The sequence below is a fragment of the Suricata suricatta genome, chromosome 6 (genome assembly GCF_006229205.1).
Source record: "Suricata suricatta isolate VVHF042 chromosome 6, meerkat_22Aug2017_6uvM2_HiC, whole genome shotgun sequence".
NCBI classification, from domain to species: domain Eukaryota; kingdom Metazoa; phylum Chordata; class Mammalia; order Carnivora; family Herpestidae; genus Suricata; species Suricata suricatta.
Genome location: NC_043705.1, coordinates 70836501 through 70860898, shown reverse-complemented (window position 1 = coordinate 70860898; position 24398 = coordinate 70836501). Strand labels below are relative to the sequence as shown.

The 24398-nt window shown below is 36.1% G+C and overlaps 1 pseudogene; it reads right to left on the bottom strand.

Annotated features, from left to right (window-relative positions):
• The window catches only part of LOC115293469, a 40265-nt pseudogene extending 17878 nt beyond the window's left edge, over nucleotides 1-22387 (bottom strand).
• Between the last annotated feature and the right edge of the window lie 2011 nt (nucleotides 22388-24398).

The window sequence follows — 24398 nt, the reverse complement described above, 5'->3', positions numbered from 1 at the left end:
CTTTGAGGTTTATAAAATTTTAAATTCTTATCTAACAAGAGGGAACTGAAACTAGAAAGAAGGGAAATGAAAAAGACCCAACGTTTTTTGTGACTTGACTCTTCTTAAGCACAATGATCTTCTGCTTTAAAATAGACTTCTGGAAAAATTTCCAAAATTTTTGTCTGATGTCAGAGGGCTGAACCATATGAACTATGACCCAATGATTTGCTATATTTTTTAAAACATAAATCTACCATGTGTCACTATTTCTTCCCGCGTGTGTAATGTCATAGTGTAGAGTGCAGCTGTACCTTAGAGGATCAGCAACAGGGAAACGAGGTATAATATCCCAGGATCATGATTTAATAAAGAATACCGAACACAAAAATTACTTCCTATTAATCCTGTTGTTCTCATTTGTTGCTGCCTAATTTGTTTCTTACTAAAACAAACACCATTATTTACTTTTATACCTACTTACTTTAAAAAAAATTAATCTTAACATTCATTAAGAGGACTTCTTTTCTTCTTATATAATTATTGTTTAATAAAAATCTAGCTCCTCACCACCAATCATTGCACAAAATGTTACCTGAATGTTTGTTCAGCTTAAAAACTAAACACACACATAAGTGTATACTTTAACTCAACAGGAAAAATCTATATCTAGTTAGTATACAGTTATATACTTATTAGTATACAATTTTAGTTAAATGGTACTTTTGTGAAATAAAACTATATTCCCGAGGAACCAATTTGGGTCTTCTTTTTATGGTGTGGGCTTAAAATTAAATAAATTTATTTATTAAATAAATTAAATTAATTCTAATTCCACTCAATTCAGATGAGATCCAAGTGTTAAATTATATTTAGTTAGTATAAAAAAACAGTTTAAACAAATATCCATTCTTTGGTCAAACTCTGTCTTCAAAACTAAATATGATCACTGATAACTTCTTTTAACCCTTAAATAGTTATTTGACAAAGCAGGCAAGGAAAGATAAATATTCCTGAGGGAAAGTAGTATTTTTTTGCAAGTAAAAATATTTAGACCTATTATGAGAGTTTTAAATTGATTTCATATTAAGTTAATTTTATTGTAAAATTAATATAAGGAAATAATGAAACAGTTGTAAATTAGAGAGAGGAACAAGACTCATAATTTCACTACCTTACACATTCACTCATAGCACTTTGGAATATTTCCTCCTCTTTATCCCCCCACTTTTTAGCTAATATTTTTTCTATGTAGTTGCAAACATAATAATACACAAATTCACATTATGCTGCTTTTCAATTTTGCATTATTTGAAATGCATTTCTGTGTTCTCACTTCTTCTTCCTATTCAACAAATGATCTTTGAAACAATTTACAATAGACAATACTAATAATGCCAACATTGAGCAGGTGCTATGCTTAGTGCTTTATCAGTGTTCTTTTATGCAATCCTCAAAACAACTCTTTTTATTAGATATTATTACTTAAAATTGGAATTTTAAAGACTAGAGAAGTTCTAAAAACTAGAAAACTTAGACTTAAAAAGTTTAGGTAATTTGCCTCAGGTCAAACAATAATTAAAGAGGTAGTACTTGAACTCATCTATTTTAAACCAAAATTTGTATTCTTAATTAACTTCATTAAGTTCTCCACCCAAATCTTATTGTTTTTCCACTGATGCATTAGTAACTATAGGGTTCCTTCCACTAAATTTAGACAACTCATACATGAATGGGCTAGACATAGCAAAGAAGACTTTGCAACTACATGAAAGGTTGGCTTTCATTGGCTAAGCTGTCAATATTCTTCAGTCTTCCTATTCTTAAATTTTTAATCTATCTTCTCTGCAATCTACTCAGTTTCTCCTTTGAGCAAACAAACCTCCTCCTTCAATGAACCATAGCCTACTTCTCATCTAGTCTATCATGTATCTGCTCAGATGTGGGATGGCATTTTTCCAAGTCCTGGCCTCCAATGTGCCCTGCTACCACTAGTTCCTAAGACCTGTGGGGCTGAGGATTAAGTTTTCAATCTCTCTGTTTCTCCTAACTAGAAATTCTGTTGTATGGAGAAGCTTCTCCTGAGAGGTATCCTGCTGGTTACTCTCACTCAATTTGACCTAAATAAACATTGGAAAGGAAATAATATATCACACTGAATAAACTGTGTATAGTAATTCTCAGAACAGGAAAAGCTTACAATGCACAATACTCCAATTTTTTCCCATTGTTGATTTTATGAACTGGTTTATTCTCCATATTATTCTGCTGATGATAAATAGGAAAAGGAAGAAAATACATGTCTTTCTAGGAAATTCTGAAGAGGTATAAATATAAGTAGCCAATTCCTCCTTCACTTCCCTTTCAATTTCATATTGATTTCTTCAATGTGAGAAGAAATAAATGGATGGTGCACTAGATTTAACATTTAAAATCATAAAGGGAAAGACTATATAATACTTCTTGTTCAACATATAACATAGGTATTTGGTGAAAACAGCAAGCCACTCACATAAACAAATTTAAAATCTGGAGTCAAAAGCTTAAATGCTTAGAGGGTTCACCCTAAGTGAGTGAAGCAGGCCACTTGTGTACAGTTTGGGGCTTTGGTACATGGAACAGTCATGGCCTGGCTTCAGGAAGAATCTGTCCACTCCACCTTCCTTTTTGTGGGAATGAAGGTCCACATTTGCTAAATCTTTTCACTTAGAAAAAAGACTTCAGAAGTCAGGATTTTTATATAAATTTCCCCACATTTTAAAATGTTGCATTAGGGGCACCTGGGTAGCTCAGTCGGTTAAGCATCAGATTTCAGCTCAGGTCATGATGTCATAGCTTGTGAGTTCAAGCCCTGCATCAGGCTCTGTGCTGACAGCTCCGAGCCTGAAGCTGGCCTCAGATTCTATGTCTCTCTCTCTCTGTCTCTTTCAAAAATAAACATTAAAAATATTAATAAATAAATAAAATGTTGGATTAAATTTTTAAACACCATGTGGGTCAAACCACCTTATCAGTAGATAGGCTTTGGCCTGGTGTTTGACCTTCATTCAGATCCATCTCATATGACTGACCAACACTGAATATTTGATTTTCAAATCTAGCATATTTGATTGTGAATCAGTTACTTCCTATGAAATCCGATGAAATTTTGCATTACCTTACCAGCTGAAATGCATCATGAATCAGACCCACTCTGTCCTTAGGTCTGAGAAGTGTGTTGTTCTGATTCAGCTGTGTAATGAGTTGGGCCCATCCATGTCCCTCATAGTGAACAATGTAGTAGCCATTTGAGTCCACATTGAATTTCAACTAACTGGTCATTTCAGATAAATCCAGAGTATCTATGCAGGTCTAAGAGGCCCAGTGAACCAGATGGTAATCATGATTGGAATTTGACTTGATTTATTTGTTACCTTGTCTCAGGGTTTAGTTACCAATCATTGAAATACATTTATATACCAGTGTATATAAATAGGTGATCCATTTGCCCACTCTATTTTGGGTGAAATAAGGATTCCAGGTTGAACATGACGTTATGATGGAAGCCCTCTCACATTTCAGTAAGGTGTTCAAAAGGGTGTTATGTTATGGGCACCTAAATGGCTCAGTTAGTTGAGCATCCGACTCTTGATTTTGGCTCAGGTCCCAATCTCGTGGTTTCAGGGGTTCGAGCCCCAGGCCAGGGTCTGTGTTGACACTGCAGAGCTGGCTGAGATTCTTTCTCTCTCTCTCTCTCTCTGCCCCTTCCCCACTTGCATGAGTACATGTGCTCTCCATTTCTCAAAATAAATAAATAAATTTCAAAAAATTGTATTATGTATTTTTAATAGGACAGACATTATACTACATGATGAAATAACATTACTATGTTCTCTCAACAGTTCTGTGAGAATTGGTCCTCATTCAAAATAAGATGAGAAAATTGAGGCTCAGAAGGAATAAAGAAATTTTTTAAGGTCACACGTCTAAATAGTGACAGAGTAAGGATTTGAATTCAGGGCCAATTTGTTCCGAAGTGCATGCTTTTTTTTTTTTGACATATTTTTGCATTGTGGCATAAGAGTTTAGTTAGTAATTATTAAGAGATATAAGATAGAAAGCCATTATTTGTTGACATAAATACAAATCTATTTCTAAATGCTAAAAGGATCAGAAAATTTCCCACTGAATAGAAAATTCAAACTTTCTAGCAAAGGAGTTCTTTCAGTAACTTATACAGATAAATGAGGACTTCCCCAAACATATATCTTTTATTATTAGATTTACTTACAGTATCTTTCCTACAAATGCCCAAGAACATGTGTAGTCTCATAATTGAAACACCTATTTGGCTAATTAGTTCATTACCTGTCCTTGATTTTGGAATGTGTTCATGAATCTCATTACAGGAAGTCATGGAGTAGGTCAAAGGAATATGCCAAAGGTACCTAGAAATAAAGACTGTTACAGACTAAATGAATGGCCACTTTAATTTTCACACTGTCAGACTCAGATTGGCTGTAAAAGTCACCTAATGGCCCATCTTTCACACTATCAGTGGCCTTATAAATTTTATAGGCTAAGACTTGCAGATCCTTGGGTATGCAAAAATTCTCCATATGATTATAAAGGTTCAGCCATATACACCTAGTTGAGCTCTGTCACATTTCCTTGTATTGTTTGCTATCCACACCTTGTATCACAAGTTCTGTTGATTGTTTTCTTTCAAGGAAGAGAAAAAAATCCAATCTTCTTTTCACATTTCCAAAAATTCTGACAGTGTGATATTAATTCAAATAACCAAAGAAAAACTTCTTGAAAAGCCCTAAGAGATTAAGATCTCACTTTAGTATGATTTTCACCTCTTTTTGTTCAACAGAGCTACCCACACCCAATCCCCGCCATTGCCAAGTGACTGTTAGTGGTCAACAGCGCCACAATCTAGGATCTGCAGATTAGCCAGGGGAATGTTCCTTTCTGCAGAGTCCATGTAGTCATCATCTCCTTGACCTCCACATCTTCCCCAGAAAGGCAAGCTGAAATAACAAGTGACTTTGGTAACAGAGGAGAGAAACCAAAGAGATCGGAAATGCAGATCTCCTTGGACACCAGAAACAAGCTTATTGAGGACGGGAGAAGTCAGGCTGCAGTCTCAGGGCGGGAACTGGAGCAGGGCCGCCTACCCCAGGCCTGCTCTCTGCAAGTTAACTGAAGGAGAGAAATATGTGGGAGAAGGTTGACACGTGGTGGCAAAGTCCCAGAGCCTCTCTCCTGCTCCATTTCAACCCCTGCCCTCCCAAAAAAAACCTCTCCATTTTAATAATGGTGCAGTGGGGGTGTTTAGTAAAGAAATGTTTATCTTTTGGTGAGCTTTAAATATTTCAAAAGAGTAATTTTACATCAATAGATATCTATTGAATGGAGAACACAACCTCCAGTTTCCCAGATTTTTGTAAGCATTTCTGATTGCTGGATTATGCTGAATCCTTCTTTAAAAACTGCATTTTATGGAATTACCATGACTCATTTAACAAAGAGTTCTCCTTTTTTTCATGGTCACTTTTCTTTCTGCTCTACTATACAGTGTTCCAATAACTTCCCAGAAGTAAACAAAAAGCGCCTCAAGAAAACCATTCACTCTATTTCCAAACCTAACATATTTGGTTTGGCATTTTTCTGAGAGGAGAGGATGCCAATGTGGCACTAACCACGCAGAGGAATTCTGAGCTGAGATATTTTTAGCTAGCAGGGGGGGGGGGTGTGGGAAAACTGAATTATAATAACAAAAATAGAGTAGTAATGCATCACCCCCCTAAATGGCCTGAACATTCCTTTTTCAGTCAGCTTTGTTTCAAGAAAAATTGGGGAGTCTCTCTTCCTTACCAGTTATTTAAAGGGACAGTTGGGCTCCTCCACACACTCCGGGTCATGTGATGCAGCTCTGCGCGTGTGTAAGCTTCTGCATACTCACTGTGCTGCTTGTCATCTTAGAATCAGAATAACAGAATCCACCAGATGTAAAATTACCTAAACAGCTTTATAAAACAAGAACGGAAGAGCACAGTCATTTGGGACTGATTGTCCTAAGTAACAAAAGTTACTTACATATATAAAACAAAAAGAGTAATTTTTGCAGATTTCCTATGGTCACTGTGAAGATAGATGCCTTTTTAAAAAAAAATTTCATGAATTGCAATGTTCCTGACCATGTCTATTTAGATCAATGAAATATATATACATACATATATATAGTAAACTTTATGTTTATGTATGCATATACATAAGCTTTAAATATGCATATACATTTAAAGTTTTCTAAAGAAGTACAATGTAGGGATGCCTGGGTGGCTCAGTCGGTTGAGCAACTGCCTTCAGCTCAGGTCATGATCTCATGGTTGGTGAGTTTGAGCCCCCATCAAGCTCTGTGCTGACAGCTTGGAGCCTAGAGCCTGCTTCGGATTTTGTGTCTCTCTCTTTCTCTCTCTGCCCTCCACTGCTCACTCTCTGTCTCTTTCTCTCTCAAAAATAAGCATTAAAACAATTTTTTAGTTAAAAAAAAAGAAGTACAGTGTAGTAGAATAACTTTTAGGAATGAACCAATTTGTTGAATTTTTATTTCATTTCTTCCCTTTCCTCTAGGGAGGTCCTATTTAATTCTTTTATTGTGCATGCTACTCATGCCCCTATTTAGCATTTTGGCAACTGGGTCTTAACCTTCTCCTATCATAACACAAATTCCTTGACTGAGGAGAGGGGACGCCTTTGCTCACCTCAGCATTCCCAATGACTACCACAGTAGCATATAGAGAATGCATAATAACTTTTGAATTCAGAATTAAAATGAGACCTAAGGAAATCAACAAATTGTTAATCAACCCTTAAATAACCAGGGATTAATGCTTAAAAGCAACTGTAAATGGAAAAATCACACACCCACCCACACACACACACACACACACACACACACACACACACACACACACAGTGTGAGCCTCTCAAATGCCATTAAATAATTTTCAGGAATTTTTCAGTTTCATACCACAGTTTCATTTGGCATCAGAAAGTGGTCAACTAGAACTGAGGACCTTTAGGGGAGGGTGAGAAGGGAGCCTTTCCTGGTAATGGGGAAGAAGCTGTGTTATAATTGAGAGTCAATACTGGACTCGGACTGGGAAGACAGATGTTAAGTACTGACACCATCATTGCTTGGTGTATATGTGACCTGGCACCAATCTCTCCCTTAAGATTACTTTTCCTACCTATAAAAATGGGATAAGAATGCTTACCTTACCTTCTTGAGATAGCTAATAAGCATGATATGACAAAAAAATTAACATAGGAATATTCACAGCTGGCCTAAAAGAATCCTGCAATTGTTGGCCAAATTTCTTTTTTAATCTCCCCTCTACCTTCATACACCCACTATTCACACCAAAGAGAGATTGCTTTTTGTTTAAGAAAGACAAAGTTTATGTCTACACACACTCACATACATACACACACAGATTGCAAAGGAAAAGATGGAGGACAGGGATGGGAGAGGAAAGCAATGTGTGGCTTGTTGAGAAGTTTAGGAGGAACTGTGGAGAGAGAGCATCTAGAACATCAGCAAGAGGTGGTGCAAATGGATTAAAAGCATTTTTATATATTAAAAGCAGTAAGGGCTGTGTAGTTTAGTCCTTTTTATGATCTTCAAGAAATGTGAGTAAAAGATTTGAGCTACTTTGAAAAGATGTTTAATGACTTGACTTTGTTCCTTTGACCACACATATAAATTATTAGACCAAGAGGGTCCAGACTTTATAAGGGCATAAAAAATATCAAGTGAGATTATGTACTTGAAATATCTCTATAAACTGTAAAGTGCTATAGAAATACTGACCAGTATTATTACTGTCCTGGGACATCAGTGTTTATAAGGAAGAGAGGACCTCCTCTGTCTACAACGGATTAGGGTTTTTCTACCCATATCCATGAACTCTGCCAGTCCAATACTTCTATAAAAGATTATTTCACTCACAGTTGAACATTTAATAATATTTTAATAATTTTTAGAATCACCTGAGGTGACTGCGTGTTTTCCTTTTTGTCTGATCTATTATACTACATGAGTGTCAATGACAGAGACCAATATTTCTTGAATCAATAATCAACTTTTCTTTAATCACTAGTGCATGGCATTAAAAAAAGAATAGAAACAATTCTTGCTCTTAAGCAATTATTTTTATTATTATCATTTTTATTATTGAGTCATTTAAACTAACAAAAGAGAATGTCACTTTATGGAACAGATTCATAACTGCACTTCTAGGTATTTAGGAGAAAGGCAAAGCAATGGGAGCTAGAGCAGTTTATAAGGAGGAGGTAAAATCTCAGTTAGAACTCAAAAGACAGTTGGCATTTGAATTCTTGGAAAGAAGCAAGCACAGTTCAAGTAGCAAGGGCACTAGAAAGGAAGACATGATGTCATAGGGATTAAGCGGGATTTCTTCCTATGAGGGAGAAGATGCGTCTCGCTCAATAGAGAATGCACGCTGGACGATAAAGTTGAGCAAGTACAGTTCAACCTTAAAATTTGGGCAGAGAAGATTAGGTAATTATGGTAGGAATTAAAAAGTCAGAGGTGCTTGGGTGGCTCAGTCAGTTGACGCTTAGCTTCAGCACAGGTCATGATCTCACAGTTGTGAGATTAATCCCTGAGTCAGGATCTGCACTGACAGCAGGAATTCTCTCCCTCCCTTTCTCTCTGTCCCTCCCCAACTCATTCTCTCCATCTCGCCCTCTCTCTCAAAATAAATAAGTAAATAAGTAAATAATAAAAATGGAATTACAAAGTCATTAAAGATTTTGAAAAATGGGGAGATCAAAGTGTAGGTTAACCATAGAAGGGAACCACAGAGACGGAGGCCAAATATCAAATACTGAGATTAGCCCGGTGTGGCATCCTGTTTAGGTGGTGCCGGAGGAACAAGGAAGGTGCTGCTTTCTGCGCACCAGGCGATGTGGGCCGTGGAATACAATATTGGCTGACTGACAGTGTAGCTATTTATAAACCTTCGTAATTAGCATATTTGAAATATAAGCTCCCTAAAAGAAAGACAGAGAGAGAGAGAGAAAAGAAGGCAGGTAGGCAGGAAGGAAGAAAAGAAGGAAGAGAGGAAGGGAGGAAAGCAAAACAAGAAGATAAGAAAAAAGTATGATGAGTTTTTAAAGAAAGTTTAAATTTTATGGAACGTATGTGCATATTGTCTGAAAAATGAACATCAAGTAAAACAAAAGTGTAACAAGTGACAGTGACCTGGAATCAGTAACTTCAACTGCTGGTGTCACGACCCTCATTATATTTCTCCTAAAGGCAGAGCTTTCACTTGCCCACAGCAGTTACTACCTTCTCATAGGCGCTGCATCAAACATTTCCTCTATTTAAATAGAAGTTTCTGCCTGATTGGAGATAGGACAGGATGGAGTTAATGAATCTTTTTTAATTACTCCAAAACAAATATCCAAAAAAGCATCATCCTAAATAGAGAAGAAAGTTTTGTCACTTTCAATTTGACACTTTCAAAGCAACAGAAAACACCATAGGCTTAGTAAGATATTCTTACAAGTATTCTATCAATATTTCTTACGATTTATTGTTAAGTTTCTTTCCCCCTACATATTTCTCTTTTACTAGTTCTCTACTTCATAAAAGTATAAATGCAATACTCCTCCAGACTTTACTTGAATGTTTACCATGTACCAAGCCCTTGGATACAAAAATAAAATAGTTCCCATTTAGTGAAACACTTGCTATATGCCAGGTCCCTACATCCATCATTTGTGCTCCTTTCAACACCCTGCAAAATAGACGCATTATGTGTGTTTTATAAGCGAGAATATAAGAATAGAGATTTCACTAAGGACTCAAAACACAGCAAATAAGAAGACACTCTGTCTATACTATACTAGACCAAATGCCTACCCCAAAGCGCTAATTAACCATCATAAACCACTTTGATATGTACTGTTTAGACTTCTTATGCCTAAGGAAAAAGACTTTTGAAAAAAACTTTTCCATAAATTTTGGGGAAATGAATAGTCCTTTTGAAAATTCTGGAGGAGTATGCCCCCAATTATGCTTAATTTTCAGATTATATGCCAAGAACTCTGCACAAGCTCTTTAGCCATGGGCACTCTCTTGTCCTATATCATTGGATATGGACAGTGATATTGTTTTCTCTTACCCCACATACACAGCTGTATATTTGTGCTATTTCAGCTCTCTGACCATAGATTTTTGGGTGAGGGATTTATGTTATGGGCTGAACTGTATATATATATATATATATGATATACAAAAATTGTAAACTTACAAATCGCAGCTGTGGATATGTTGCATTAAGAGATGAGGTCCATGTATGTTGCAAAACCTTCTTTGAGCCAAATATCATTCCACCATTCCATTGTGAACATGTTGCCAAATCACTGGGAGGCAAAGAGTCAATGTTATTAGAAATTAAACCAATGTAAAGATTACTAACTGTAGCAAAAAAAATGCAATGGGTGGTAACTTTCTTCCTTCAGTAGTTAAGGCCTTTCCTCTCTGTTACTCTTTTCTCTCTGTACAACTTTCTTGTAGTGATTTCTCTGCCTTCTCTTACCACCACATTTTTACTTCTTGCTTCACTTTTCTTTCTTTTGTGTCCCTATTGCTGCCAACTCTCCAGCTTCCATTTTATCCTCCCAAAATTTTCAAGTTAGTAGATTTCATATTAAGGAAGAAAATAAAATATTTTGTCGGGTAGTTTTTCTTTCTCGCACAGTTAGTACAATCCCACCTCATCCTTGATTTATGGCGATGATCTTTGGAGAAAGATAAGACAAAATGTCTTTGGCAAAGTCACCTCGTTACATTAAGTAGCAGGTACTTAATGGAATCATAAGATTTTGTTTAGGACTTGGATTGTTATACAGTATTACTGATTATTAATTCTATCAATAATAGAATTGTTTTGGTTGTAGCTGAAGTAACCTACTGACATTTAGCCATTTGTTTTTAAGTGTGCTAAACTCTGAAAATACCTTGGGTGCATTACTGCTAAAAAATGAGTTATTTAAAAACACTCTTATTGTATTTTATATTAAGACTACTCAAAAACTTAGAAAGATATCAAAAAATTTCTAATATGTTTAAGATTCATCAAAACATATAATGAACTCATTTCTATAAAAGAGATATAGGGTTTTAATTTCAGGAAAATGTATCTTAGAAGCAATGTCTATTGTCAGTATTTCAAGAACATATAGCTTCTATTAAAAGAAAATGTCCTTCCAACGCAGTAGAGGAAAAAAGCTGTGGGGATCAATGATTTCTGATCTCAATTTCCTTTTCAGCATTGATATTTCCTCTATCATTTTTTAAAGTTTATTTGTTATTTATTTTGAGAGAGAGAGAGAGAGAATGAGCATGAATGGGGTAGGGGCAGAGAGAGAGAGGAAAAGACAGAAGCACAGAGCTTGAACTAACGAACTGTGAGATCATGACCTGAGCCAAAATCAAGAGCTGGACACTTAACCAACTGAGCCATCCAGGAGCCCTGATGTTCCCTCTACTTCTTCACAAAGTCTTGAGGAAATAAAGTCAGATTTAATCATCTTTAAGCAACTCAGGTATAACATACTAATTTACATTATATCTGTGTATGTGTGTATGTATATCATTTGGCATTGATTTCATGTTGGTTAGAAAATTTCTGGCTAATAATTAATCTTGGAATTTTTTTCTTTTTATTCTGCCAGGCAAGTTTGGAAGAAGTACTGTTTGACTAAAAAGAAAAGTCATTTTTTAAAGTTTGAAATAATCCAAGTCACTTGGCTTGTAATTACATTGTCTGGAATTAATACTGGTTAATACCAATGGATAAAAACAAGTATTTATAAGAATCAAAAACAAATTAGCACTCACAAAGATTAGTATTCATTAGCACTTCAAATGTGGGAATAATTCCTTTTGTAAATTGCACTGATGATTTTATATTATTTGGATTATTTCCCATAATCATTAGAGATACTTGTATCTAGTTTGATTTTTCCTAATCTACATTTTTCTTTTCAATTATTTTAAAAATCCATTTTATATAATCTTCAAGACTGCATTTTTTAAGAACAATGTAAGATTGTTGATGGTTGTTATTGGATCTTTCCTTGACTTTTGATATAGAGGACAGTAATGGATTAAGGGTAAATTTAGTATATCTGTACTAAAAGGCATATAGAACCTGCACTATAATAATGCACTGAGACTCATGGAAACACATGGAAGTGTATGAATAAGCTCTTGGTGGTGTCTTTATGGTCCCTTTTACCTCCTCTAAGAAAAAAAGCTGCACAGAATTTGGGGTAAAGTGGAGCAAAGACATGATCAGGAGAAATGTCCCCACGGGGGGAAAAAAAAGTTTTGTCACTGTCAGAAATTCTAAAAACTGATCTACCTGTTTTATAAAACTTAAGCCATGGTTTAATATGTCCTGCAACATTTTAAAATCATACTTTAATTTTTTTAGGATGAAAAATTAATTCAAGATAGACTATGTGTATCTTCCTATATAAAGACCTACTACTACCGCATTCAAATTATCTATTTCCTCCAAGTCTTTTTTTATTTTTTATTCTGTGTCACATTCTTATTTTCCAGACTCTGGAATGACAGACAATTTTCAGCTGTTTACAAAAATCTTTGACAGCTTTATAAAAGGTTACTGGTCTTGTACAAATATGGTACAGAAAAAAGTTGTATGCTCTGAAAAATTCATTCAGTTATTATTATTTTTTGTTTGTTTATTTATTTTTGAGAAAGAGAGAGAGCAAGCCCAGGAGGAGCAGTGAGAGAGGGAGAGAGAAATCCCAAGCAGGGTCCTCACTGTTAGCACAGAGCCTGTCATGGGGCTCCATCTCACGAACCATGAGATCATGACCTGAGCTGAAACCAAGGTAGTCAGCTGCTTAACCAACTGAGCCACCCAGGGGCCCCTAGAAAATTCATCCAGTTAAATCTGACGTGCAATGCAACTATTTTAATTTTATTTAATGTTTATTTATTTTTGAGAGAGAGAGACAGAGCACAAGCAAGGGAGGGCCAGAGAGAGAGGGAGTCACGGAATCCAAAGCAAGCTCCAGGCTTCAGCACAGAGCCTGATGTGGGGCTGGAACCCATGAATCATGAGATTATGACCTGAGCCTAAGTCAGACACTTAACCAAGTGAACAACCCAGATGTCCCCAATGCAGCTATTTAGATATGAACCTGATAAAAGAATAAAAAATGACTCACACTATTTTAACTTCTCATAAATACTTTATTTTCTGCAGTGAAGAAACATCTGTGAGGTACATATTATTGCTTCCTGGGCTATCTGAACCTCTTCAGTACTCATTTAAATCATATATACAGAAAGAAATCAAAGCAAGGTCTATAAGCAAAAATAAAGGCAATGACGTGGAATTTGAACCTACCCATTTTGGGGAGTGGATAATTGATATCAAAGGAATGTTGAGAAAAATCAAGTAGCTTTAATAATGCTCCCAAAGCATAATTTTTTTGACTCTATTTTCCTGTGGATGCATAGATGGACAACTGGAAATGTTGATCAGAAGTAGTTTTTGAATGTCACAAATCTTTGCCACGATTCCACTCCTAACAACCCTCATTGAAGAAAGGTAGACTGCATTTTTAAAGAAATTATTGTGATACAATTAAGCATACTATTGATAGGGGAAAACATATTCAAAATAAAAGTCACTCTTAAAATTTCTAAACAATCTTGTGTCCCCTATTATAATCTATTCCCTAGGTACTTATCTTTAAATTTCCAGTTATGTTAACCGACCATAGCATGACATCCCACTACTGTCATGCATTATTGTACTTGAGTGCTAACCTCTCAGATTTCTGACTACCAGCACGAGTCAAATAAAACATAGGTCCATAAGGTGAAAAGCCTTCAAGAAGCTATTGGATCCACCTCCCTATCTAGTTTATTTTAAACCCCAAAATGCCCATGTTCACTGACTCCCCCAAAGTAAATAGTCATTAAGTGGAAAAATTAAAATTATATTCCACTCTTATGGGGTTTCAAGTATGGTGGCACTTTCACTTCATGATCTACTTTTATGCTCTGAATTATCTGAAGTCCCTTGGAACTTTTATAGGAAGGATATATTTATAGTTACCATTTTTTGATGCCTTATCAGACAGAGTGCTAAATGTGTACATGTGAAATCTAGTTTAATCCTCTCAACAACATTATGAAAAGATGGAAACACATGGAAATTAAGTAACTTGCTCCAAGTTACCCACGTAGAAAATTGTAGAGCTGGGATGTGAAACCTAGGAAGCTGAACGGAACCTGCCTTCTTGAAGTAAACTGCCATCTGACCCCTTGTACGATGCACACCTGGGTCTATGCACAGCGATGCTGTGTAATGTATGTAGATGCGTCCCTCATGATATATACCTACACATCTGTAGTGACAATATGTGTGTAAATCGAAATACTCATTTTATAGCTGTTTTTCATAAGCATATATTATGGTTCTCTGAATGTTTTTATTTTGGTGCCTCAGGTTAAAGAGATGATGGTGATGATGGAGATGATGATGATGATGGTGATTTGATGGCTCTACTGATCTTGCAAAACTCTTTCAGATAATCATTGGATATTATAAAGTTTTGCAAATAATGAAGACTCTAAAATTTATGAATTTTTCCTCCTGTTGAGGAAAAAAGTTATAGAAAACAATTAAAAACAATGTGAATGTCTTAAAATAAGATGCTGATTAAAATTATTTTGGTACTTCTTTGCAGTATAATATAAGCAATTTTAAATGTAATATTATAGAAAACATTTAATGGCATTCAATTGTTATGGCATACATACTATGGTGAAAATGGAGTTAAATCATCTTAAACATTATTTTGTAAAACAGGTATATTCAATTACTATATACACTCTCATATACTGACATACACACAGAAAATATTTGGAAGGCTTATACTAATGTTAACAGTAATTATATCTTGATGATAGGTTTATGAATAATTTATTTATTTTTTGCCTCTCTCTATTTTGTGAAAGAAGCATGATATTTTGATAATAAGAAAAAAAGCTTAAGAAAGTAAAGAAAACTCATTGCTCTCAGGACAGTGTATAAAATTAGAACTCAGACTCACCTTGATCCCTAACGAGGTTACGCCACTCACAGAGTTAAAATCACAAACTATGCAGGCTATCAGGTATGTACTCATTTTTATTAGTTTCAAAATGATCTTCTAAGAGGCCTCCTTTAGTTCAATCATCTTAACTTACGTGAAGGGGAAAAAATAGTATTTGTAAACGAGAGTATTTTACAGTGTTTATGATTTAAGCCAGGTGAGTTAGAGGAAGGTTCCGACACTTTGGAGGGTACTTGATGCCATTACAGGAGGTCAATGGGCCTTCGCACTATTCCTTGACCACTCCTCCCTTTTATTTCTTTTATCCTTGGACTTCCTTGAAGACACAGTGTATTACTTTTGGGATCCCAAGGTGATGCCAAATCTTATTTTGTTGCTTTAAAGGATAAAAACATTTTTGATGTTTATACTTCCTTGAAATGCAGTAATCTCCGACACTGGCATAAATTCAAGTCCTGCACTTCACAGCAAAAATATCAAAGAATGTCTGCTTTTCCTTTGTTTTTTCTATGATTAAAAAAAAATCTCTGTTGCAGGAAGAAATGGGAAACAAAACTGAGTGAGATACTTTTTATTATTTTTTTAATCCTCTTATTACTTATGTGTGAGGTAGGTGTTATTTCACAGGTGAGGAAACAGAGTCTCTGAAATGTTAACTGAATTGCCCAAGATCACACGGCTAGTTCCTCAGCAAGACCAAGATGTGGATGTGACCGTGTGACTCCAAAGACATTGCTCATTCTTTCACTTGCTGTGTGACAGCTTGAGTCATAGTCTTATTTTATCTTTGCCTCACTGGATCAGCATTGAAAGCAGGCAGGCCAAGGAGGTCATTAGTAATTTAAGCTTCTGCCGATCTACAGCGGAAGTTAGAAGTTTTAAGCCTACAGACTAGTCAGTCACATCTATCAAATTCACTGAGTAGTTATTAAATTCTATCTTTATTGGCTCAGGATGGCTTGGACCAGAGAAGGTCTCTACCATGTTACAGTGCCCCCAAAGTATGGAATGTATACAGATCCAGTAACCTAAAACTTCTATTTTTTAAAAATTGGTAACAAGTCTGAGACCAGCTTCCCCTCCCAACACCCCTTTCAAGGCATGTGGCTTGTGACAGCACTGACCAGAGCTTGTTAAGCATGTTTCGTCTGTTTGGATAAGATGGCAGTTTGCTTTGGCGAGACAAAATAGCTTGAAATATTACCAGAAACTTCCCAGCCTACTTAAATGAAAAATGTTTGTGCTATTTAATTCTACAGAATTCTATTTTTAAAAATGAGTCCTTCAGTTTAAATAAAGCAGATGACATTGACCAAGTACTTTAAGAAAGGTAAGCAGTATATACCAGACTGTAATTTTTACTTCTACCCTACAAGTTAATTTCGCAGAACAATGATCTTTTTTTTAAGGAGTCTGATTCAACCAGTATTCTATGAGCACATTCTTCTAAAAGAGGTTAGGATCATGGTAGGGGCTGGGGAGAGGATATTATGACTGTAGTCTTATAACCAAACTCAGTAAAAACCATTGAGTGAAGTGTGCTGGAGCTGGGAGAGGAGAGGGAGGCAAGGCTGTAGGGCTATGAGGGAGCAAAAGTCTGTGGCACTAGACACTGGTGGCATGAGTGGTTAGGAGACAGACCACATTCCCTCTGATTTCTCCCCCCAGATGAAAATGTGGCCCATGGAGGCTGAGTTTTGTTCACGAACCTGAAGTGACCCATGTAGATTAACATTGCCTTAAATGGAAGCGTATGGGGTATTAGTGTAAATCCTTCCAGAACTGGTGATGTAAGCTCCAAGTACAGAACACTTGTTGTGAGATAAGAATTTAGCTGTTTTCTCGATGTTAGCAGAACTTTTCTTATATAACAAGTGTCACCAGCAAGTGTGTATTCCTTTAAGGAATGAAGGGGACAAAGAAATGCCCAAAAGATATGCTGCCTTTACTAGTGCTTGGCCAGCTACGTCATTTCCCTTAAAACTTGTATTCTTAACCAAGATTGAGAACTCAGCATGTGTTGCTTCTTCCCAGAAGGCCCTTAATTATTGCAGCTATTATCCAGAGAGTAAGACTGTAGCATTAATTCGGTTGTCCTTTTTTGGCTAACCATGGAAATCTGGGATGGACATGTCAGCAAGAAGCAAAAAGGTAAGCCAGCATTTGCTGGGAAACGTATGATTCAGAGAACTGGACAAGTCACTTGAGGCAATGCAGATACTAGGATTGCATAAAATATTTTCACAATATTGACTTCTGTGTCTTAAATACAAGAAGTTTCTGGAGGTTTCTAAGGATAAAAAAAATTAATTCTAATAGAATGAAATGGCAATTATGCTTGCATCACATTTTAATTAAAAGGCTTTAATAGCTATATTTTTACTTTACCCTCCATGATTATTCATATAAAAAATTACCTTAATAATAAAGCTGCCAGGAAAGGGGCTGAACTGACCTGAAATGAACGTTCAGTTAGAAAGCAGACTCGGAGTTCAACTAGAACCTGAACAATTTTACGTGAAAATGAGTAGGCTAATTAAATTGCTGTCTGGATATGTCACATGGAGTATAGTCACTTGTCCCCCTCGATCTGCTCTGGCAGTATTTCAGAGCAAATACTTTTACTTTTCTAGGGAAATTCAGGGTCCAGTGTTACCGATCCATTTCTCCTCTTCAGCCATAGAGGCCAGTCACTGTAGAGCACTGAGAGAAAAATGGAATACAGCTACTTGCTGGCTTATCGTGGCCTGGCTCTTTCTGCCTGCTCATTCTGCTGAAGTACTATCGGAAGAGCCTCTCTTTTTGTCTCACTTTCCAAGCAGCTATTGGAAGAGATCTTATATTTTGTTCAACAACAGAAATGGCAAGCACATCATTAGTGAGGTAATATTAAGTGAGGCTTGGGGTCCGCCATTATCTTTCAGAGTCTCTGAATTCTGAGTGCAAATAAAGTGTTCAAACATCTTTCAACTAAAAACATGTATAACTAAAATAAATACTTTTCATATGTATTTTTAAGAACTACCTACAACCTAAAAGAAAAAAAAAAAGGTTTCTAAGTTTCATCACAGAACATTGGAGCAGAATTTCTAGGGTGGGGTCCAGGCAGGGTTCTCTAGATTCTTCCCACTCAGGATGTGACGCCTGGACCGGCAGCAGTGGCCTCACCTGGGAGCTTGTTAAAAAGGCAGAATTTTGACAGTGACTCCAAAAACTGACTCAGAATCTAAATTTTAACAAGATCCTCAGATGATTCATCTGAACATTAAAGTTTGAGAAGCGCTGCTCTGGGTGATTCTGAATCTATCTCATCGTTGGCCAAGTAACACAGATGTAAAAAGAATACTGTATCCATATGAATACAAATAAAATATAAATCACTTTTTTTGTTTTTCTTTTTTTTTAAACTTCTGGGGGTGCCTGGGTGGCTCAGTCAGTTGAGTGGCTGACATCGGCTCAGGTCATGATCTCACGTTCATGGGTTCAAGCCCTGCATCGGGTTCTGTGCTAACAGCTCAGAGCCTGGAGCCTGTTTCTGGTTCTGTATCTCCCTCTCTCTCTGCCCCTCCCCGCTCATGCTCTGTCTCTCTCTGTCTCAAAAATAAAACATTTAAAAAAAATTTTTTTAAAGCTTCTGGTATAACGTCCTAAGTATAATAAACTATCTAAATAGTTCAATTCTAGATGGATTGGGTTATTAAATAATAGGTCGACAGATAAAACAAATTGATGGACAAATTGATGGCTTAAATCTTGAAACAAGAAATATTTAAAAAAAAACAAAGACCAAGTTTCAGTTTAAGAAAGATCCCCCTAAAGTTTCTGAAAGTAGCAATACCTTTGGCGTGTTGGGTAGTGCTATGTGTCATCTTTCTCTTATCTTGATTGAAAAGTTGGCTTTATTTTTTAATTTAATTTTTAATGTAATTTTTTGTCAAGCTGGCTAACATACAGTGTATATGCAGTGCGCTCTGAGTTTTGGGGGTAAATTCCCATGATTCATCACTTACATACAACACCCAGTGCTCATCTCAAGTGCCTTCCTCAATGCCCATCACCCATTTTCCTGTCTCCCTCGCCCCCCATGAACCCTCAGTTTGTTCTCTGTATTTAGGAGTCTCTTATGGTTTGCCTCCCTCCCTTTTTGTTTGTAATTATATTATTTTTTTCCCTTTCTTTCCCCCATGGTCTTCTGTTAAGTTTCTTAAGTTCCACATATGATTGAAAATATGATATCTGTCTTTCTCTGACTGACTTATTTCACTTAGCATAATACCCTCCAGTTCAACCCACATTGCTGTAAATGACAGGATTTCATTATTTCTCATTGCCAAGTGATATTTCATTGTGTATATAAACCACATCTTCTTTATCCATTCCTCAGTTGATGGACATTTAGGCTCTTTCCATAATTTGGCTATTGTTGAAAGTGCTGCCATAAGCATTAGGGTACACGTGCCCCTATGAATCAGCACTCCTGTATCCTTTGGATAAATTTCTAGTAGTGTTATTACTGGGTCATAGGTTAGTTATATTTTTAATTTTTTGAGGAACCTCCACACTGTTTTCCAGAGTAGCTGCACCAGTTTGCATTCCCATCAATAGTGCAAGAGGGTTCCCATTCCCCCCATCCTCGCCAGCATCTTTGGTTTCCTGAGTTGTGAGTTTTAGCCACTCTGACTGGTGTGAGGTAGTATCTCATTGTGGATTTGATTTGTGTTTCCCTGATGACGAGTGATGTTGAGCATCTTTACATGTGTCTGTTCGCCATCTGGATGTCTTCTTTGGAGAAGTGTCTATTCATATCTTCTGCTCATTTCTTCACTGGATTATTTGTGGAAAAATTGGCTTTAAACAATGGTTCATCAAAGCAAGGAAAAGCCATCTGTGAATGGGTAGCCTCAAAGTCCAATACTGTAATTATTCACTGAAATGAAGATCCCAGCAGCTAGATTGTATAAGCGAACCCACAAAAATAAAGGAACTATACCTTCACAACACAGCTTATCAAAACTGGAGGTGATATATTTGACTTCTCAAACTTCTCCAGCTATAATCTTAGTGAATCTAGGCTGTCTTTTTAAATAAAACAGGTAAAACTTTTGTTTAGTAGCATCAATCATGAATAATGCACAGTGCTGGGCCTTCTACTCACATGATCTCCTTCATACTCATAGTAGACATGGATATTGAGGCTCAGAGAATTTGAATGACCTTACCAGTATCCTTAGCCACTAAATGACTCAGATAGCATCCCCAATCAATTTGACACCAAAACCGACTAGGATATTAGTAGTTCAGTACTATCTTTAAACCTGAGGGGCCCTTAATCAGAGATTTGAACAATTGTGAATTGAGTGATGTCTCAGGTTGTGTTCTCAGAAAGCAGACCCTGATTTATTAAAAACATGTCTCCAGGAAGAAACCAGGAAGGAGCGAAGGAAGCAGGACAGGGTAGAGGAAAACACCAGGTTGGCTCTAGCTTCAGATCTCGGGGGAAGCTCTGGAATGGAAACTATACCTTTAAGTTTTCCCCTACTGAAAGCAAGGAGCTGGGTTTTCATACTTTGTACCACCTCTATCCTATTGGGGACCTAACTCCCAGAAATTTCTAGCTCTCTCTGCTTGCCAGCAAAGTAGTTCCAGTTCTCAGACTATAATAGATACATAGATATTCTGACAAATCTCTATACCTCATCACCTTGATAATGCTTGGAATTAAATTATAGATTTATTTTTTGGATTTAAAGCTTCAATTAAGAAACAAACCGTCAGAGCAGATTTTTACTGGAGAAGGAGGGGAGAATAAAAAAAAAATACCTAGGGGCAGATAAAGGATAAGAGGGACCTGGAGGGAAAAAAGAGGGGCTGTCAGGATAACTGTGACTCAATTTATTTTCTTTTTACAATACACATTGGAAAGATGAGGCTGTGGATCTAAGTGATTTGCTTGGAACTTTGGGCTTTATTTTGAATTGGTAACAGCTACCACGTGTAAAGGAATTCCACATGCCTAGAATAATTTTCACTAGCATGAAATTTTGTTTATAGTAAGTCTACATTGGTAAAGCAAAAAAATCTAATATTTTTTCTGCTGTTTGCACCATTAATTTTAGCTCTGCATATAAAGTAGTGACTTCTTGCTTCTCAAAGAACAATTGTTGACTAGATTATTTTTATATTTTAGGTTAAGATGTGTGTGTGTGTGCGTGTGTGTGTGAGAGAGAGAGAGAGAGAGAGAGAGAGAAACAAAGGTCTCCATAAGAGTCTGCTGACATTGTCTTGAAAACTCATCCTGCATGTTAGACCTACTAGGGAACTGAGTATGAAGAGAGCCAGAAGTCAGAAATAGTCTAAAGTTAGTTATGCAAGACATGTTGAAAAGTCCTCCAGCTTTATTCAAAAAAATCTCTCCCTCCAGATTCCCATATCTTCCAAAATGATATCCTTAAAAACTATTTCTATCAGGTGGACTCTTTGTCACTTGAAAAAAATGAAAAAAAAAATCACTGGTTACATGTTGTTGCCTTAGGGAGAAGAAATTAATGATAAAGTTCCTATCCAATACTATGCTGGCCTGAGAACAGACGCATGAGAACCGAGGCAGCAATGTCCTACCTTATTTTACCACCACAAGCCCTCTATGTGCTTGTATAAAACCCTTCAAAACCATCAGCTAACTTGGCCTAGACGTCAATGGCCACAGGGTAACTCAAATCAGCTGTAAATTTCTCTGGAACCAGCAGTGCAATTTGTTGATGACTGGGATAACTCAAAACATTCAGCTTTTTTCCTGGAAGATCTCAGATCTTCCTCTGACTGAAGGATGATATTCATGCTTTTAAAATCTTTGCTGTACAAGATGATATATTGTGTGGTATCTCTGACCAATCTTCTCAGATGCAACAAAGTCCAGGGAGGTAAGATTTGGAAGCACCAATCATATTGAAGAGTAATGACCATGCCAGGGAGCCTCAGCTCATTTGAAAGAAATGGGTCCCTGTTCGTGGCTACTGGGAAAGCCCCAGGGTCCTTGTCGAATTGACCAATAGATGGCATTGAAAATTGAGAATAAATGAGTATTTTGGGTATGATGGTTGAGCAGTAAAAGTCCATGTAAATTGATTAATATTCCATGTAAATATTAATTAAATCATATATAATTTATTTTTTATTTAATTAATATAAGTATTAGTTTTCTACATGATCTAGCCATTTCAGAAGAATGGATACTAAATCCATTCTCCAGAAGACAGGTGAATATCCAGGCTAAATTTCACAATTTTCTCCAGCACTGCACTAGCTCCAGTTTTGTCACACTGGTCAATGAGTGAATTTAATGTAGAAGAAAAAAGAATTCATGGCATGTAGGAAAAGAATTCAATCCATAAACAAACGTTTTAAAAAATAAAAGTGGATATGTGAATGGAGAAAACCTGCTCATTGTCAGAATCAAGCCAATAGCCTACACAATAAAGTAGAAATTGAGCTATCATTTGGTTATTACAAATAAAAATCCTTTAGAGGTCACACAAAGCGACTATGCCTCAAAATTGGATGTATAGAATTCCTTGTATATTCCTACGTAATGAACATAAGGTAGGTATACAAAACTCATTACATGTTAAGTGCTTTTAACATTTGGCTACATCATTCTAAGAGTATCCGGGACACCTGAAAATAAGCTGCACAGTTGGTCTCTGTTTTGTCTCTATATTCTTTGGATACCAGATATTATTAATAGCATTGAACTTCATCTCTTTCAATAAATAACTTCCTCTGAATGGCCTTATTCTATGGCCATGGATGGAAAAGATGCTGGTCAAGTTAGGCATTTAGCCTTGGCATAATTCCAATATATCTAAAGCCATAGAATGAATAGAGAGAATATTTAAAAAATTGTTTTGGAGCTCGTCAGCTTAGGCTACCTTTGAAAATGAATTTATATCAAACTGAATTCACTGCCTCTAACAGAACTAAGATGATTTCTTCTTATCAGAAGGGTAAAACTATAAAATATAAAATTAGGACAAACAATACTGTCAGTTTACATAATTCAACTCTGACTCACACCCTGCCAGCTGCTTCTTACTTCCTCCCAGCGCCAACCCAATCCATGAATGGTTTCCTTTCCTTTTCTTTTTTATCATTAACAAGTTTTTCAGGAGTAATTATTCTGCCAGTTATTTTAATTTTCTAATTTGTAATAAATACTAATGTCACCAAGCAGATGTTTCTAAAGGAACCAGAAAAAAACAACAAAAAAGAATAAACAAATGAACAAATAATGACACTTCTTATTCACAAAAGCCAAGATCTGGAAGCAACCTAAGCGTCCATGGATGATGGATGAACAAATAAAGCTGATGTGGTATATATTCCTGCAATGGGTGTTATTCAGCCATGAGACAGAAGGAAATACTGCCATCTGCAACAACATGGACAGAACTTGGGGACATGTGCTGAGTGAAATAAATCAGAGAAAGACATATAAATACTATATGTTATTTATTATAAATACTATATTTATTTATAAGTAAATCACATATGTTTAGAATCTTAAAAAGCTAAACTCAGAGAAATAGAGAGTAGCATGGTGGTTACCAGGAATTGTGCAGTGGGGGAAATGGGTATAAACTTTTGGTTATAAGATTTAACAAGTTCTAGGGATATAATGTACAGTACGGTGAATTTAGGTAATATTATTGTATCTTATACTTGAATGTTGAATAGAGTCTCAGTGTACCCTCAAAAAGTAGATCTGCAATGTTCTCACCACAAAGAAAGAAATGGTAATCATGTAATGAGGTGGAGGTGTTAGTTAATGCTATGGTGACAATCATTTTGCAATACATCAATGTATCAAATCAACACTCTATACACTGTAAACTTACATAATGCTATATTCCACTATATCTCAATAAAGCTGGGGATTTTTTTTATTTAAAAAAAAAAGACACTTCTCTCATTTTTAGATAAGCATTAAATCATGGCTACCAAAGGTCAGTGTTCCAAGAACCTCTGACACACAAAACCATCATTGGTTCATTACCTTAAATTTCTGATTGTTTAAAATATGAAACTGCTTATTTGATAAGTCATGAGCTTGGGAATCAGAGTGCTTAGATTTCAATACTGGTTCCAGAACACTTACCTGTATGATTTTTGGGCAAATTTTCTTATTTTTGGAGCATTAGTTTCCTCGCCTTAAAAAAACTGTAATAATC